This window comes from Notechis scutatus, chromosome 10 (genome assembly GCF_049901735.1).
Source record: "Notechis scutatus isolate UNSWTSFEM ecotype Mainland chromosome 10, rNotScu1.2, whole genome shotgun sequence".
NCBI lineage: Eukaryota > Metazoa > Chordata > Lepidosauria > Squamata > Elapidae > Notechis > Notechis scutatus.
In genome coordinates, this window is record NC_142018.1 from 20,969,585 (window position 1) to 20,986,884 (window position 17,300).

The window sequence follows — 17,300 nt, forward strand, 5'->3', positions numbered from 1 at the left end:
TTAGGAACACGGTTGTTAAATGAATCTGGCTTCCCCATTGAACTTTGCTTGTCAGGAGGTCACAAAAGGGGATCACAATCTGCAACTGTCGTAAATATGAGTCAGTCGCTAAGCATCTGAATTTTGATCACGTGGCCATAGGAAGGCTGCAATGGCCATAAATGTGAGAAACTTTTTTCAGTGCCAGTGTAATTTTGAACATCTCTAAATGAATGAGGACTACCTGGATTGAAATCTGAGAATGTTTCTGCTTTTCGTCTCTCTCTTATACAAAAGAGAATCAAGGCCAAGTAATCTTTTATTATTATTATTATTTTTGTATTTTTCTAAACAAAGTTTTAATTTTTTTTACAACAAACAAAACATAAAAACATAAAACCGTCTTTCAATTATATACATACAGTGTGTCAGTTGGTTACAATCTTTGTGCTATCCTTTTTTTAACCATTACTCACAAGTTATATAAATTCTCACCTTATCAATCTAGCTTGTGTTTATGTAATATCAATTATTAAACATTCATTTAACTAAAATATTTTTCCATCCTTTTATATGAGATATTCTAATTTTCATTCTAATTTAATCTTATACATTCATCCAATGGTTATATATTTTGCGTTGTATTCTATATCAATCTATTAACTTTTATGGTAAGGCTTACTAATCTATTTCTTTACCATGTCTTTTTAAAGGCCAAGTAATCTTGAGTTTATTTCTCACCCTTTCTTGCTTTCCTGGGCCAAGATCATGTTTAATCGGGCTGCCACGTATTTTCTTCTAGGCCATCTCTCTATACAAAAACACCCCCCAAAAAAAGTGGAAAATGGAAAGTCACACATTGCCTGAGTCCCTTGGAAAGTTACACAAAGGAGTAGGAGAGGTTGCACAGAAAGGGCAGACTTGAAGCACTAGTGAAAATCAATGTAAAGTTTAGGTGGCCTTGTCGAAAAAACCCCAAAAAAGCGATATTATAGCATCGGGAAAAATGATGGCCAGGTTAAATGAAAAATGCTACAGAGCTGTGTAACTTTTGAAAGGATTCTTTGCTCATGGAGATAAGTGAGTGTGATGATAAGAGAATTAAAGAAGAAGAAGAGCTGGCTTGTATAAGTAGCTCGAGAGTTTGGCCTCATTAAGATTGGGAGAAGTAGATCATGAGAGCTACTAAACCCCTCTAGCTTGCAGGAAAATATGCCAGCTGGAGACATGATTCACCTAAGCAGGTTCCATTTCTTGAGAATCACATTTTGGGTCTTCATGGTTACAAATAAAAAAGATAACAACATCTGCAAGTGTGCCAGGACTTTTGGCTGAACTCTGAGCATCTTATGACTATCATTTTGTTATCCGTATGTTCTGATTTATGCTGATTGCTTTTATTTAGTATTCCCCAGGACTATCACCGAATGTTGCATCTTATGATTATGATTATTGTGTTTTATGATTGTTGGGTTATCACTTGTTGCTTCTATGTACACTAAGAACTTCTGCACCGGAGACAAATTCCTTGTGTGTCTAATCACACTTGGCCAATAAAGAATTCTGTTCTGTTCCATTCCGTTCCATTCCATTCTTTCCTTATTCTGTTCTGTTCCATTTGGTTCCACTCCAATCCACTCCATTCCACTCTACTCTACTCTACTCCATTTCACTCTACTCCAATCCACTCCAATCCACTCCAATCCAATTGAATCCAATCCAATCCACTCTACTCCACTCCACTCTATTCCATTCTACTCCACTCCACTCCACTCCATTCCATTCTATTCCTCTCAATCTGAATTCCTCATCCTGTTCCTATGCTTAACGGTCCAAAGTCTTGCATTAAATAAACAGAGCAAATCCACTCCAAAACAGGATTAATAGAAATTGGAATTGCAGAAAGGGAAGTAGGCCCAAAGCAAAATAATGACATGTGCTACGCACAAAGAAATGGGAGAATCTTCCATCACACTGTTGTGGCCACCATCTTAAGATAGTTTTAATTATTTTTTCCCCATCATTTACTGCAGACGTCCCGGAAAACATAAATGCCAGCTGCGCTACCAGACAGTTACAAATTCACCTTCTGGAGAAGAAATGAACACATGCAGTGCAAGTTTTTGGAGATGTCTCTCCAGCTTATTTATCAGAGACATGTAGCTCCTGAGAGAGGAACTGATGCATTGATTTTCCCCGCCGGCTTCATTCCCTGCAAAAAAAATATATGAAATTATACCTTCTAAACAGAAAGGATGAAATATTGTGTCGAGATATTAAGGTGTGCAATAAAGGAACATAACAGAGAGCATCCACTGCACATTAGCAAGCTGTTGCTTTGACCTTCCTCTCCCTTGGAGACTTCCTTTGGCTACCCTCAAAATATGGAGCTCTGTATAGTGTTTTTTCTTTCCTTTTTTCCTCTCTTCTTGTGCTGAGTGATATATTCCATTGATGCCAAATATTAGGTGATGTATTATCTCTCTTCTTCTTCTTCTTCTTCTTCTTCTTCTTCTTCTTCTTCTTCTTCTTCTTCTTCTTCTTCTTCTTCTTCTTCTTCTTCTTCTTCTTCTTCTTCTTCTTCTTCTTCTTCTTCTTCTTCTTTTGTGTGTGTGGAATACCTGATTTGAGAGGTTTGCAGGGTTGGTTTCTCATTCTTCCAGGAAGGGACTCTGATACTTCCTTTTCCAGATGTGACAAAAAGGATGTGGCTCATATCATGAGATGCATAGAGTGGGTAGGGATTATGGGATGAAGCTATGGAAGGAACTTCTGGGAATGGAATGGAATAGAAAATAGAGTAGAGTAGAGTAGAGTAGAGTAAAGAATAGAGTAGAATAGATTAGAGAAAAGAATAGAGTAGAGTAGAGTAGAGTAGAGACTAGAGTACAAAATAGGATAGGTTAGGATAGGGTAGGATGGGATATAGAACAGAACAGAACAGAATAGAATAGAATAGAATAGAATAGAATAGAATAGAATAGAAAAGAAAAGAGGAGAAAATATAATATAATATATAATACAATATAAACTAGAACAGAGTATAGAATATAGAATATAGAATATAGAATATACAATATAGAATATAGAATATAGAATATAGAATATAGGATGGAACAGTGCAGAACAGAACAGAATACTTTATTTGGCCAAGTGTGGCATTTAGACACACAAGGAATTTGTCTCCAATACAGAAGCACTCAAAAGAGTTTGGCAGATATTTTCAGTACACACATTCATCCTGTCTGAATGGAACTGGTCAACATTTCCTGTTGGAGTTGTTACTCCTTGCTCTTTCTGGTTTTCCTTTCCTACTCCTTTTCACTGCATCCAAAATCTCTGTTTCTTATACAAGGGAGTCCCCAGGATTAACCCATTCTCCCGTCTTGCCATGCAACATAGCAAGGGTGTAAATCATTCGGGTTCACGGGGTGTGAAAAGCCTTCGATCCTGACTTGAGTTTTGAAAACTGAACGGGAAGCGCATATCCAGCACCAGTGGGTGGGGAGAAGAAATGAAGGCAGATTTCGGCAAATATGAAAGAGAAACGCCATCCTTTCCAAACAAAAATTTAAAATTATTAGGTAAAAATAGAATGGCATCTGCCAACAATTATTATAAAGAGCGAACTACAGCCTGCCATTACGATAATCGATGGGAGAGGGAAGCACAGAAATAGCACAGAATGTGGAACTGCTAAATTCTGCAACCAAACTTTATTTTGGGAGGATTTGAGTAGCATCATTCAGAGGTCATCTGGGGAGAAGCAACTTTTCTCCCTCGTCCCAAGGATAAAGGTTTAGTTTTTTTCTCCACTGAAACTTTATTAGCCTTGGTAAGGCCAAACTTGGAAGACGGCATTCAGTTTTGGTCACCATGATGTAAAAAAGACATTGAGACTCTGGAAAGAGTACAGAGAAGAGCAACGAAGATGATTAGGGGGCTGGAGGCTAAAACATAGAAAGAATGGTTGCAGGAACTGGGGATGTCTAGTATGAAAAGAAGGACCAGGGGGGACATGATAGCAGAGTCTTCCAATATCTCAGGGGCTGCCCCAAAGAAGAGGCAGTCAAGCTATTCTCCAAAGCACACCTGAGGGCAGGACAAGAAGCAATGGATGGAAACTAATAAAGGAGAGAAGCAACTTAGAACTAAGGAGAAATTTCCTGAAAGAAAGAACAATTAATCAGTGGAAGAGTTTCCCTTCAGAAGTTGTGGATACTCCAACACTGGAGGTTTTTAAGAAGAGACTGGACAACCATTTGTCTGAAGTGGTGTAGGGTTTCCTGCCTAAGCAGGGGATTCAACTAGAAGACCTCCAAGGTCCCCTCCAATTCTGTTATTCTAATACATTAAGTGAATCCGGCTTCCTCCATTGACTTGCTGGTCAGAAGCTGGCAGGGAAAGTGGCAAATGATGATGCCATGATGCCAGGATGTTTGCAACCATCATAAATACATACCAAACACCTGAATTTTGATCATGTGACCACGTGGAGAAATGCTGCAATGGTTGTAGATGCCAACACTATCATAAGTCACCTTTTTTTCCTGTAACTTTCAATGGTCATTAAACGAAGAGGTGTAAATTGAGAACTCCCTTTAGCCAGCCATACAGGAAGTGAATATCAAAAGAAGTTATGTATGATCCATGTTGGCACAGTGGTTAGAATGTAGAATTGCAGGCTAACTCACTGCTAACTGCCAGGAGTTCAATTCTGTCTGGCTCAAGGTTGACTCAGTCTTCCATCCTTTTGAGCTCATAAAATGAGGATCCAGATTGTTGGGGGCCATAGGCTGACTCTGTAAACTGCTTAGAGAGGACTGTAAAGTACTGTGGAACGCTGTATAAGTTTAAGTGCTATTGCTATTCCTTCCTTCCTTCCTTCCTTCCTTCCTTCCTTCCTTCCTTCCTTCCTTCCTTCCTTCCTTCCTTCCTTCCTTCTTATTCCCTTTCTCATTTTCCTTCCTGGTGGTGCAGTGGTTAGAATGCAGTATTGCAGGTTAACTCTGCGCACTGCCAGCAGTTTGATCCTGACCAGCTCAAGGTTGACTCAGCCTTCCATCCTTCTGAGGTCATAAAATGACCCAGATTGTTGGGGCTGACTCTGTCAACTGCTTAGAGAAGGCTGTAAAAGCACTGTGAAGCAGTATATAAGTCGAAGTGCTATTGTTATTGTTTTTCGTAAATTATTGGGAACTTTTGTGTATCAACCCGATGCATCTATGTCTCTAGGAAAAATGCAAACCAAGTAATACAAGTCCAGAAGGAACCAAAAAGTTACAACTAGGAAGAATGGCTTCTAAACTCAACAGAAATGGGTCGCTAAAATCTTGTCTCCTTAAAGTTCTCATGAAATTAGAACTCGGGACTCGCCCACTCCTATCTAAAGCATCTCACCAATTCGATTCTGAATACTTTCTGTTGTACTTCATTTCATCTTTACCAACATTACAAATAAAAAAAAACCTGGATGCTGTAGACAATCTCGCAGAGAAGTTTGGTTTATCTTTCTACCTTGAGCGTGTCACTCTAATTTGATTAGTCTTCATTCTGGAAGCAGGAAATTAAAGCCGAGTCTAAAGATTTGTTTCCAAAGAATTCATTCGATAGAAAAATTCAGATGAATTCAAAGTCCAGACCAGACTCGGTCCTGGTTTTCTGCAGAAAAGAAGCATTTAGTGAGAGAGGCCGCTGAATGCACTTGGAGGACTTAAACCAAAGGTTGAAAAAAATGTTTTCCCCTTTCAATTTCCTTGGCTATTATGTGGAGGAAGAAAACGGGGGATGGTGATTTCCTTTGGCAAGAGAAATTTCTTCCAGTAGAGGTTCCTCTCTTAGATTTTTTCAGACTCAGAAGTGTCTTCAGGGCAATGAGGTCAAGATCATTTCTTTCCTGCGTCACGATGGGAGTTAGAGCTCAGGTTCTTGAGATCTTTCTCTTTTGCCCTTTCAGAAAATCTGGTCCTGGTGGAAGGACTGTTTCCATCCCTCAGTGGTCAAAAGGATTATTTGCAGCTGTTTCCAGGGAGAGCCGGTTTTGACAGAAGTCACAGGCCAGCATCCGAAGAACTATAATTCCTTTATAAGGCAGTCAAAAGTGGAGGCATTACAGTAATTGCTCTGTTAAGCCTCTAAGATGACAGAAATTAATATTGTTACCAGGCGGCTTGTGCTGAAATGGGAAATGAGAATAGACTTTTCAGGCTGAGAAGATGCTATTTCTTAGCTGCTTTTTTTGGACAGCTGCTTTCTAATACCATCTATATTTTCAGGAGTGATGGGCTGATAGATGGATTCAGGCCAGTCTGTGCCACTTTAGTTCAAAGGGCAGAAGCTATTAGCAGACTGACCTCACTAAAGCATATCCTATGTTGGGGTGTAGAGAAATATTTGTTTGAATAAGTTAAGAAAGGACCTCTTCCTCCTCTTCCTCCTCCTCCTCTTCCTCCTCCCTTCTAGCACTGATGATGAAAATCTCTTCTTCTCTTTCTCTTTATTCCTTCTTCCCTCTCCTCCTTCTCCTCCTCCTTCTCCTCCCTCTTCTCCTCTTCCTTCTCCTTCTCCTCATTCTCTTTCTCCTCCTCCTCCCACTCCTTTCTTTCCTCCCCCCTCCTCTTCTTCCTTCTTCTCCTCCTCCTTTTCTTCTTCCTCTTCTACCTGTACAATGGGTTCTGGGGCCAAAACATACCCTGTATAAATCAGAGGAGATCTCTTTGACATTCCTTTCTGAGTCCTCCTAAAAGCCGATATAACAAACAAAAGAGAATATAATTCACACTCCTCTCAGAAGTGGCTTCTGGCCTCTGTGATCTTCTCAACTGCAATCTGATACCTTCCTGGTTGAATTCAACACACATAATACACTGTAAGTCTGGAGATAAGTGGAAATAGCAATAAATACATGAGTGATCGGTGTCTCGTAGCCGCTTGCTCTCTTTTCTGTGTATAACACAAGGCAGCTGTAGTAAAAACACAAGTCCAAGCTAGCTGCTTCCAGCGATAAGATTAAATATAGCTGAGAAATGATAATTTAAAAATGTAAGGTCTATTTGTAATTGCCTTGTTGAACAATGGGCTGCTTTTTCATGGGAAAGAGAGAGGCAGTGCTTTGAAAAAGAAGAGAGGAAACCCTCTTTTAAAATGGACTTCAATTGAGTGGCTCAAAATATTGAATTGCCAGTTTGTTATCTGCATATGATAGAATCCACTATCTTCTGGTTAATAAGGATAGGGTAGGGTAGGGTAGGGTAGAGTAGAATAGAATAGAATAGAATAGAATAGAATAGAATAGAATAGAATAGAATAGAATAGAATAGAATAGAATAGAATAGAATAGAATAGAATAGAATAGAATAGAATAGAATAGAACAGAACAGAACAGAATATGGAGTAGAATAGAGTAGAGTGTAGAGTAGAATATAGAATATGGAGTAGAATAGAATGTAGAGGAGAGGATAATAGAATATAGAACAGAATATAGAACAGAATTAGAATAGAATAGAATAGAATAGAATAGAATAGAATAGAATAGAATAGAATAGAATAGAATAGAATAGAATAGAATAGAATAGAATAGAATAGAATAGAATAGAATGGATGGGACCTTGGAGGTCTTCTAGTCCAACCTCTGCACTGTGATTCCATGTTTCAGAATTTCATGTTCAGATGAAGTTATAAGCATGGCCACACAGGAGGGTGAACTGATTTTCTGGGATCAGGACTTTGCAGGCTAAAGACAAGGGGAAAGTAAGTTTTAGGAGACACACTTGTTTATTATCAGCTGTTACTTCCTTGGAGTTTTTGTTCTGCAAAGGCAGATCATGTCTTCCTGATTGCCAGAGCGACCCGAAGCATTGAAAGGTTGTGAGACGCTCGGAACGGGAGAGAGGGAAGTTTTGAAAGAGCGAAGCTGCAGGCCCCCAAATCAAGAAAAGATGAAGTTGCTCGCCACTTTTGACAAATCATCATCATCATCGTCGTCATCAGAGATTGGAGGGGATAGGTGGGCAAAAGGATGATATCCCAATCATGCAATTTTATTTGCATCACTGAAAGCTCTTTGTTCAAGCTGGCCTTAACATGAACCTCCGAAAACCTAAGCCGTAAATCGCATCAGAATTTGCTTCCTGTCACCCATCTGGGAATCCCAGTGGCCTTGCCAAGTATGAAATCCCACCTAAGAACTGGGATTCTTTTCCTAGGCTCTTCAAAAAGAGTCATGTGGTTGACTCACATGGTGAACATGCTCCAGTCCTGGATGTGAGGCTGAAATAAAACCAGTTGCTCCATTCTACCAGTTGGAACTAGCTTTTCGGTTGCAAAGAGAGAAGTTGTGGGAAATAGCCTTTATCCAAATTGGAAAGCATGGCTGATGTTTCTCTCAAGCATCCCTTTTTTTAATTTATTTATTTTTCTTCTGGTCAGTTGTGTCTGATTCTTGGAGACTGCCTGGACATGTCATCCCCTCCCCTGTTTTCTTGGCAAGGTTTTTCAAAAGTGGTTTGCCATGGCCACCTTCCTAGGGTTGAGACACAGTGACTGGCCCAAGGTCACCCAGCTGGCTTTCATGCCTAAGGTGTGGCTAGAACTCACCATCTCCTGGTGATTAGCCCGAAGTCATCCATCTGGTTTTCATATTTAAGGTGGGACTAGAACTCATCATCTCCTAGTCATTGATCCAAAGCCACCCATCCGGCTTTCATCCCTAAGGTGAGACTAGAATTCACCATCTCCTGATGATTAGTCCGAAGTCATCCAGGGGTGGGATTCTACCAGTTCGCACCTATTCGCTAGAACCAGTTGTTAACATTCTAAGCAGTTTGGAGCACCGGTTGTTAGAAGAAATTACTGGGCTAATCCTGTCAGGAAGGCAGGAAGGAAACATTCTGGTGTTGCTTACAGAAACTGCCTCTCCGTTATCCCTTATTACATTCTTGGCAAGACTAGACTTCCTGTCTCAGGAACTTCTCTGGAGGTTTTTTTCCCCTTCTTTGCTGGTACTTGCTTGTGTGGAGTGACCATTCAAAGTTACAGCAGCACTGAAAAAAGTGACTTATGACCATTTTTCACACTTACGACTGTTGCAGCATCCCCACAGTCATGAGAGGCCAGGTGAGGAGATGCATGCCTCGATGTGAGTGATATTGAGTTGGCCACACCCAACCAATAACATGCCCACCAAGCCATGCCCACCAACTTAACCATGCCCACAGAACCGGTTGTTAAAAAATTTGAATCCCACCCCTGAAAACATCCATCCGGTTTTCATGCTTAAAGTGGGACTAGAACTCATCATCTCCTAGTCATTGATCCAAAGTCATCCATCCAGCTTTCATGCCTAAGGTGAGACTAGAATTCACCATCTCCTGATGATTAGTCTGAAGTCATCCATCCGGTTTTCATGCTTAAAGTGGGACTAGAACTCATTGTCATCTGGTAATTGCTCCAAATCATCCATCCAGCTTTCATGCTTAAGGTGAGACTAGAATTTGTCTTCTCCTGGTGATTAGCCCAAAGTCATCCAACTGGCTTTCACAACTAAGGCAGGACTAGAATTCACAGTCTCCTGGTTTCTAGCCAGGTGCCTTAACCACTGCCACCAAACTGTCTCTCTGGCTTTATATACTGCTACAAAAGAGAGTAGTGCGATTGTATTCCAGTGCCTATGGAGAGTAAAGACAGAGAAGGGGTTGTGAGTTTCTCTTCTTCACGGAAGGCAGAGGAATTCAGAATTGCTCTCTCCATTCTCAAAACCCAACTTTGTCCAATTATCTTTTGTTCTTAATTCCAGCCTGACCTTTGCAGTTGGTCTAATAAACCAGTAATGGAAACGGGGAGGGACTGCTCACCTTTAGTAACGTTATGGACGCCAGAAAACCTGTTACAGCCGGCCCGACATTTAAAGGAAAAACGATTGGACCTGCAAAATTAATTAACTTCCTGCAAAATGAATTAATTTGCGCAGAACCATCTTTGAACAGTAGAACCCACTTCTTTTGCTTTTCTAAGCCAAATGTAGGTCAAAGGCTGGCTAGCATGCCTTCTCCGTTCTGCTCAAGGCATGTAAAGAATGGAATTCGCAGTTGACAGGATTTGACTTCTGTAACAGGGGTTAACATATTCCTTAAACCAGCATGGTTTGGAATTTAAATAAAGAACTGGGTGGCATGGTGCATGGGTCAAACCTGAAGCCATTTTGGAGTGTCTTCAGGGCTGCCACAGCGAGGCTGGTTGGAGCTATGGGAATGGGAGAGAGAAGTAGAGATAGCTGGGGTTGTGTTGTTAGTTGCGAAGTTGTGTCTGACCCATCCTGACCCCATGGACAACGTTCCTCCAGGCCTTCCTGTCCTCTACCATCTTCTGGAGTCCATTTAAGCTCAGGCCGACTGTTTCAGTGACTCCACCCATCCACCTCATTCTCTGTCGTCTCCTTCTTCTTCGATTGCTCTCCATCGTTCCCAGCATGAGGCTCTTCTCCAGCAAGTCCTTCCTTCTCATGAGGTGGCCAAAGTCTTTGAGTTTTATCTTCAGGATCTGGCCTTCTAAAGAGCAGTCAGGGTAGATCTCCTCTAGGATTGACTGGTGGTGATGACCCAAACGGGCGTGGTACAAAGGCAACACAGTCACATAAGTAAGAAGAGTCCCTTTAGTACCTCCAACTTTGCCCCCAATGTCCAGTTACCTTCGGCTGGAGAAAAAACTCTCCCAAAAAACAGTCTTGGAGTGGAGGAAATTCAGCCCGAAAACAAAGTACATACAAACTGTAAATAAAAATCCACACAAACCACGCTGCAGCAATTAACTGGACAGGGCAGGAGAAGGATGATGCGATGGTGATAAGCACAAGGATTGGTCGTAAGTGACTTTTTCGGGGGTTGTTTTAACAGTTGTAAGGCGAGGGCTACTGTAGTGTGTTTGTGCTTTCGTTTGGAACTTAGTGACACACTAAATGAATTTCATTTATTTTCTGCTCTACAACACAACGGAAACATGAGAAAGTCACTAATATCTGCATTCTTCCTCCTCCACTCCACAAACCTCCCTTCCTTCTTGCACTGATGAAGTTCTCTAGTTGTGTTATGAAATGTCTGCAAGAAAACAACCAAGTTCAGAGAGCACCAAGGATCCCACAGCCGTCCTCCTCTTCTTCCTTCTCCTCCTCCTCCTCATCCCCTCCTCTTCCTCCTCTTCTCCTCTTCCTCCTTCTCTTCTCCTCCCTCTCCTCCTCATTCCCTTCCTCTTCTCCTCCTCCTCTTCCTCCTCCTTCTCCTCCTCATCCCCTCCTCTTCCTCCTCTTCTCCTCTTCCTCCTTCTCTTCTCCTCCCTCTCCTCCTCATTCCCTTCCTCTTCTTCTTCTCCTCCTCTTTCTCCTCCTCATCCCCTCCTCTTCCTCCTCTTCTCCTCTTCCTCCTTCTCTTCTCCTCCTCATTCCCTTCCTCTTCTCCTCCTCCTCTTCCTCCTCCTCTTCCTCTTCTCCTCCTCTTCTCTTCCTCCTCCTCTCCTCCTCCTCCCCTGCCTCTTCCTCCTCCTCCTCTTCTCCTCTTCCTTTCCTCCTCCTCTCCTCCTTCTCCTCCTCATCCCCTTCTCTTCCTCCTCTTCTCCTCTTCCTCCTTCTCTTCTCCTCCCTCTCCTCATTCCCTTCCTCTTCTTCTCCTCCTCTTCCTCCTCCTCTTCCTCTTCTCCTCCTCCTCTTCTCTTCCTCCTCCTCTCCTCCTCCTCCTCCTCCTCTTCTCCTCTTCCTCTCCTCCTCCTCATCTCTTCCTCCTCTTCTTCTTCCTCTTCCCCTCCTCTTCTCCTCCATCTGTACCTCATAATTCAAAATGCACTTTACTCAGAGCAACGTCCCAGTTTAATCTTTGATGTGTCAAATTCCATGAAGATTTTTTCTTCCTTTTCGTCCTGAATATGCAGAGAAGAACATGATAGTCCTGGGTAATCTAAATTTTATTCTTATTTCACCTTATCACAAAAAACACCTAATGGTTCTGCCTTTACAGGAAGGGACTTCGGGAGTGCCGTAACAGAAACAGCCCTTCTGAATTAACCTCTCTTCAAATGTTAGGGTAGACCCAACTCTCCCATCTTCTGGAATCAGCAGATAATGGAACATTTTTTTTGTCCCAAAGGTGTTTTTTCAAAAGGCAACTGGGCTTTGTTTTTTCCTGAAGACATTTCGCTTCTCATCCAAGAAGCTTCCTCAGTTCTGACTGAATGCTGGCGAATGGAAGGATTTATACTCCTTTACAGTCCTCTGGTCATCAGCGCTTTCTCTGAGAGTCGTTGAGGCCACTTGGAGGTTTATCTGTGCCTTCAGGGTCACCCAAACAGTGCAAATGGGTGTGGCACTTTCTTGCAACTGCTGAAAGGAATATAAATCCTTCCCTTCTCTGCCATTCAAGTCAAAACTGAAGAAGCTTCTTGGACGAGAACAGTGGTGGGATTCAGACAGTTTGCACCACTTTGGGAGAACCACTTTCTGAGCAGTTTGGTGAACTGGTTGTTGGAAGAAATCATTAGGGGAAAGAGACCCGACTGTTAAATTATTTGAATCCCATCACTGGATGAGAAGCGAAATGTCTTCAAGGAGAAACCAGTTGGTTTTTGAAAAAGCATCTTTGAACAACCGTGAACTGGAGAATCTCCATAGACATGGAATCTTTTCCCCATCTTCTCTTTTCCTCTCCCTTCCTCCCCCAAAACAATGTGTCAGCTCATAAAATATTTTTTAGAGCTGCTAACAGAAAGCGAGGGGGGAAAGAGCAGTGCAGCAGCTTGCAAACCGAAAGTGCATTCCATAAATGTTTTCAAACATAGTAACGAGGTGACTGAAGTTTCTACCGTGCAAAATTCTAACTGGAGAGCATGATTGATGTGTCCCATTGGAGAATAGGAATTACGATACACCCAGAGGGGTGGGGGAAAACCAGGGTGAAGGGGAACAATGAATTATGTAGCTCAGAGTCGGTTACACCCAGGCAGTGCTGGATAGTTTAACTCCCAATAAATCCTTTTTAAGTTTTGGCTCAGACTCAGGATTCAAATGAGGGTAACTGCCGGCATCCTGACACAATGCTTAGAAAATAACTTTCGAAAAGGCAAGTGGTTGATCTTCCCTTAAAACTTCTTTCCTTTTGTCGAAAGTCATTGAAGCCACCCGAAGTCTGCAAACTGCTACGACTTTGATCTAAAGGATGTCATTTATTGAAAGGGGAGAGCCATATTCTCTTCCTTCCTCCTCCCGCCGCGTTTTAATAAATGTTTAAATATGTGTCTTCAAAACTTGGGTTCCATGCGGAGCATATCTCATTTTTGAAATCCCCAATACTGCAGTGGTTACCTATGTCTGCGCTCAGCATGATTTCCCCAATTATTAATCATCTCAGGGCCTTGAACATCTGGGCGCGCCTGTGCTGGATTCGTCCCATTTTTGACTTCAATAGGGGCTTTGTTGTGTTGTCCTGCTGTCTCTCGGGGTCTTCTTCTTCACCCCTTGAAATACCCATTTTAATTGTTCGTTTATACCTTAGAATGGAGATGCAGGGAAATAAGGAACCGTTTGACTCATCTGTGATGTTACACCATCTTTCAGCTTGCAATCTCTCGGAAACCTAGACGTCTTTTTCCACTGGCTTTTGAGCCTTCTTGAATAAAAATGTCTCCTGAGACCATTGTTGCAGAAAGAATGGCTTTTATGACCATTGCTGCCCCTTCTGAACCTTGGTTTCCATATAGGCAGTACATTTATCTTCCTTCCTTCCTTCCTTCCTTCCTTCCTTCCTTCCTTCCTTCCTTCCTTCCTTTCTTCATCCTTCCTTCCTTCCTTTTTTCCCATCCATCTCCTTATGTCTTCAGGCTCCACTGTCTTCCTCCCTCCCTTCTTTCCTTTCTTTCAGCTCCTCTCCCTCCTTCCTTCCTTCCTCTCTCCTTCCCTCCCTCCCTCTCTCCCTCCCTCCCTTTCTTCTTTCTTTCTTTCTTTCTTTCTTTCTTTCTTTCTTTCTTTCTTTCTTTCTTTCTTTCTTTCTTTCTTTCTCTCTCTCTCTCTCTCTCTCTCTCTCTCTCTCTCTCTCTTTCTTTCTTTTCTTCCAACCATTTCCTTACGTCTTCAGGCTCCCTTCTTCCTTCCTTCCTTCCTTCCTTCCTCCTTTCCTCCTCTTTCTTTCTTTCTTTCTTTCTTTCTTTCTTTCTTTCTTTCTTTCTTTCTTTCTTTCTTTCTTTCTTTCTTTCCTTCTTTCTCTTTCATCCTTCTCCTTACCTCTTCAGGCTTCATTCCCCTCCTTCCTTCCTTCCTTCCTCTTTCTTTTTTCCTGCCTGCCTGCCTGCCTCTTCCTCTCTTTCTTTCTTTCTTTCTTTCTTTCTTTCTTTCTTTCTTTCTTTCTTTCTTTCTTTCTTTCTTTCTTTCTTTCTTTCTTTCTTTCTTCTCTTTCTTTCTCTTTCTTTCTTTCTTTCTCCTTCTCTCTCTCTCTCTCTCTCTCTCTCTTCCATGCTTCTCTCTTACCTCTTCAGGCTTCATTCTTCCTTCCTTCCTTCCTTCCTTCCTTCCTTCTTTCCTTCCTTCCTTCCTCCCTCCTTCCTTCCTTCCTTCCTTCCTTTCTGTCTTTCTTCCTCAGGGGAGAGCCAATCTGAGATACGTGACGTGCACTGAAGTGCACTCAGGCTGCATCAAGTGGCTGTCAGGGTCAGCTACCACCAGGAGGCAAGTGTTGAGTGAAGGGTCTGCTGTTGTTCCCAGGGACCGAGTGGTGTTTATGAGTGACAGTCTTGAAAACGCGGCATGGAGTTGCACAAAGAATGTGCACTTGCGATGTAAACAGGACAAGCTGTGCTCTGTATGAAAAAGCATGAGGTTCTTTGCCATGGAAAAGCCAGTTGTGTGAAGCATTACAAAAAGAACGTTTCCATTCAAAGGCGATTCAACAAAAATTCTGCATCTGATAAATTTTCTGCTAGTTCAGATCAAATCAGGTACCTTCAAATTGATTGAACATATCTGTGGTCTTCCGAGCATGTACATCTCTCTCTCTTTCTCTTCCCCCTCTCTCTTTCTCTCCCTCCCTCCCTCCCTCCCCCCCCTCTCATTTATGTACAAGATTAAACTGAATCATTTGGGAATTACAAGTCAAACCAATTTTTTTTAAGTTTCAAAGCTTGTTTATTTACAGTACCATGATAGACCAAAATAGAACTGAAATTTGAACTGCTCTGAATCTGATCCTCATTTTTAGATATATGATCTTCCCGTCCTTTTAACACACATTTGGTCTGTGTGTGTGTGTGGGGGGGTGTTGATCATTTGCTTTTTGCACATAAAATGCAGACAAGAGATGAATGCGTCTTCTAATTAACCCATAAGTCAACAAGGGATCATTTTGTTCAAGGTGCAGATCCAACAAGACGTACAAATTCCCATTAGAGTCCTGGATCTGAGTTTACGCTTCCTTGCATTCCGATCCTTAATCTGTAGGGTGTCTGAATTAAACACTAAAATAGGAATGTTGATAAATGAGATAGAATGTTAGCATGGAACAAAGCAGCAACAAATGTCTACGTTCGATAAATTTATGATGCTGGAAACTGAGCATAGAGAAAGAGATTTCGTGTGAATAATGACAGATGATTTCGGGAATAAATCATTGGGGGGGAAATCACCCTGGGCATCTTTTGCCTGGAGCCCATAGCTTGTCTCAAAATCAGAGGTTTCTCCACCAATTCACCCTCTAGCAAGACCCTTCCCCTTCTGTTCCATTGGTGGATTGTTCTCACTGTCAGAAAATTCCTCCTTATTTCCAGGTTGAATCACTCCTTGTTCAGTTTCCATCCATTATTCCTTGTTTGGCCTTCAGGTGCCTTGGAAAATAGCTTGACCCCCTTCCTCCTCTCTAGGGGAGCCCCTCAAATATTGGAAGGCTGCTCTCCTGTCTCCCCTGGTCCTTCTCTTCCCTAGACTAGCCAGGCCCAGTTCCTGCAACCGTTCTTCCTATGTTTTAGCCTCCAGTCCCCTCATCATCCTGGTTGCTCTTCTCTGCACTCTTTCTAGAATCTCAACATCTTTTTTAGAGTGTGATGACCAAAACTGGATGCAGTACTCTAGATGTGATGTTACTAAGGCTTTATAGAATGTTATTAGTACCTCATCTGCTCTTGATTGTATCTGTTAATACAACTTAGGATTGCATTGGCTTTTTTGGCTGCCACTGCACACTGTTGGCTCCAGTTTAACTGGTTGTCCACTAAGACTCCAAGAATATTGATCGTCTCCAGGTGCTAACAGATAGCTGAAGCTCTACAGGAAAGGAATGGCTGTCTTGAATTGGTTCTCATGCTGTCTTTAGCCTCGGGAGGAAGTGATTTGTGGTTTAGTTAAAGCTGATGCCATCCATCAAAGATCATCACTCACTTTCTGGCCAGACCTCCGGAAAGTTGCCTTGATAATTAGGTGTCTGTTTGAAATCCCAAACTCCAAAGGAGAAGGCTACAGAAAGAGCAGGATTGCCAACAGTCAAACACTATAATCAAATACAGGCTGTCCTCAACTTATGACAAGAACTGAGCCCAAAATTTACGTTGCTAAGTGAGAAATTGGTTACATGTAATTTCAGGATTTCCGCTCATGATGATGACGACAAGAAAGCTGCGTGGCGCTATAGTCGATCAATCGGTTCGCCTTTGAAGGCAACTGTTCCAACGGGGAAGCAGACTGAGAGGCAATAATTTTTAAACAGGCAGCTTTCAGAGATCTTAATATTGCTAAACACACACTAACCCATCTGCTCCGTCAGAGATGCTCTCTTTTGTTTATGCCCAGCTTCTTGCACGCTTCTGTTTTTAATCACCGTTGAGAAGTCCAACGAAGAGCCTTCATGCAGTTCCACCCTTCCAGACTTCTGGAAGTTGTTGTGAAATTGATTTCCCACAACCAGCGTGGCTTTATGACCATTGCAGTGTCCTTGGAGGGTGTGTGTGTATGTGTTTTTGTGTGTGTGTGTGTGTGTGTGTGTGTGTGTGTGTGTGTCAGAGGTGGTATCCAGCAGGTTCTGACCAGTTCTGGAGAAACGGGGTAGCGGAAATTTTGAGTAGTTCGGAGAACCGGCCAATCCCACCTCTGTCTGGCCCCACCAACCCCACCTCTTCTCTGCCTCCCGAGTCCCAGCTGATTGGCTGGGTCTCCTTTGGTTGCCCTGCACAGGAGAACGGAGCTGGAAAGCAGGTTAGTGGGGGTAGGGAGGGAATGGTGATTTTGCAGTATATCCTTCCCCTGCCATGCCCACCAAGCCACGCCCACAGAACTGGTAGTAAAAAAATTTGAATCCCACCACTGATGT

General features: G+C 42.2%; 1 protein-coding gene across 4 annotated transcripts in view; it reads left to right on the plus strand.

Annotated features, from left to right (window-relative positions):
• Positions 1-17,300, plus strand: part of FGF13 (fibroblast growth factor 13) — a 117,066-nt gene that overhangs the window by 25,456 nt on the left and 74,310 nt on the right. The window contains exon 1 of one of the 4 annotated variants that reach the window (XM_087971922.1): positions 14,847-14,943. The exons of the other annotated variants lie outside the window; for them this stretch is intronic. The gene's annotated coding sequence lies outside the window, so the exon portion shown is untranslated. Of the gene's footprint in view, positions 1-14,846; positions 14,944-17,300 lie in introns of those variants that run through there. 4 annotated transcript variants of the gene reach the window in all.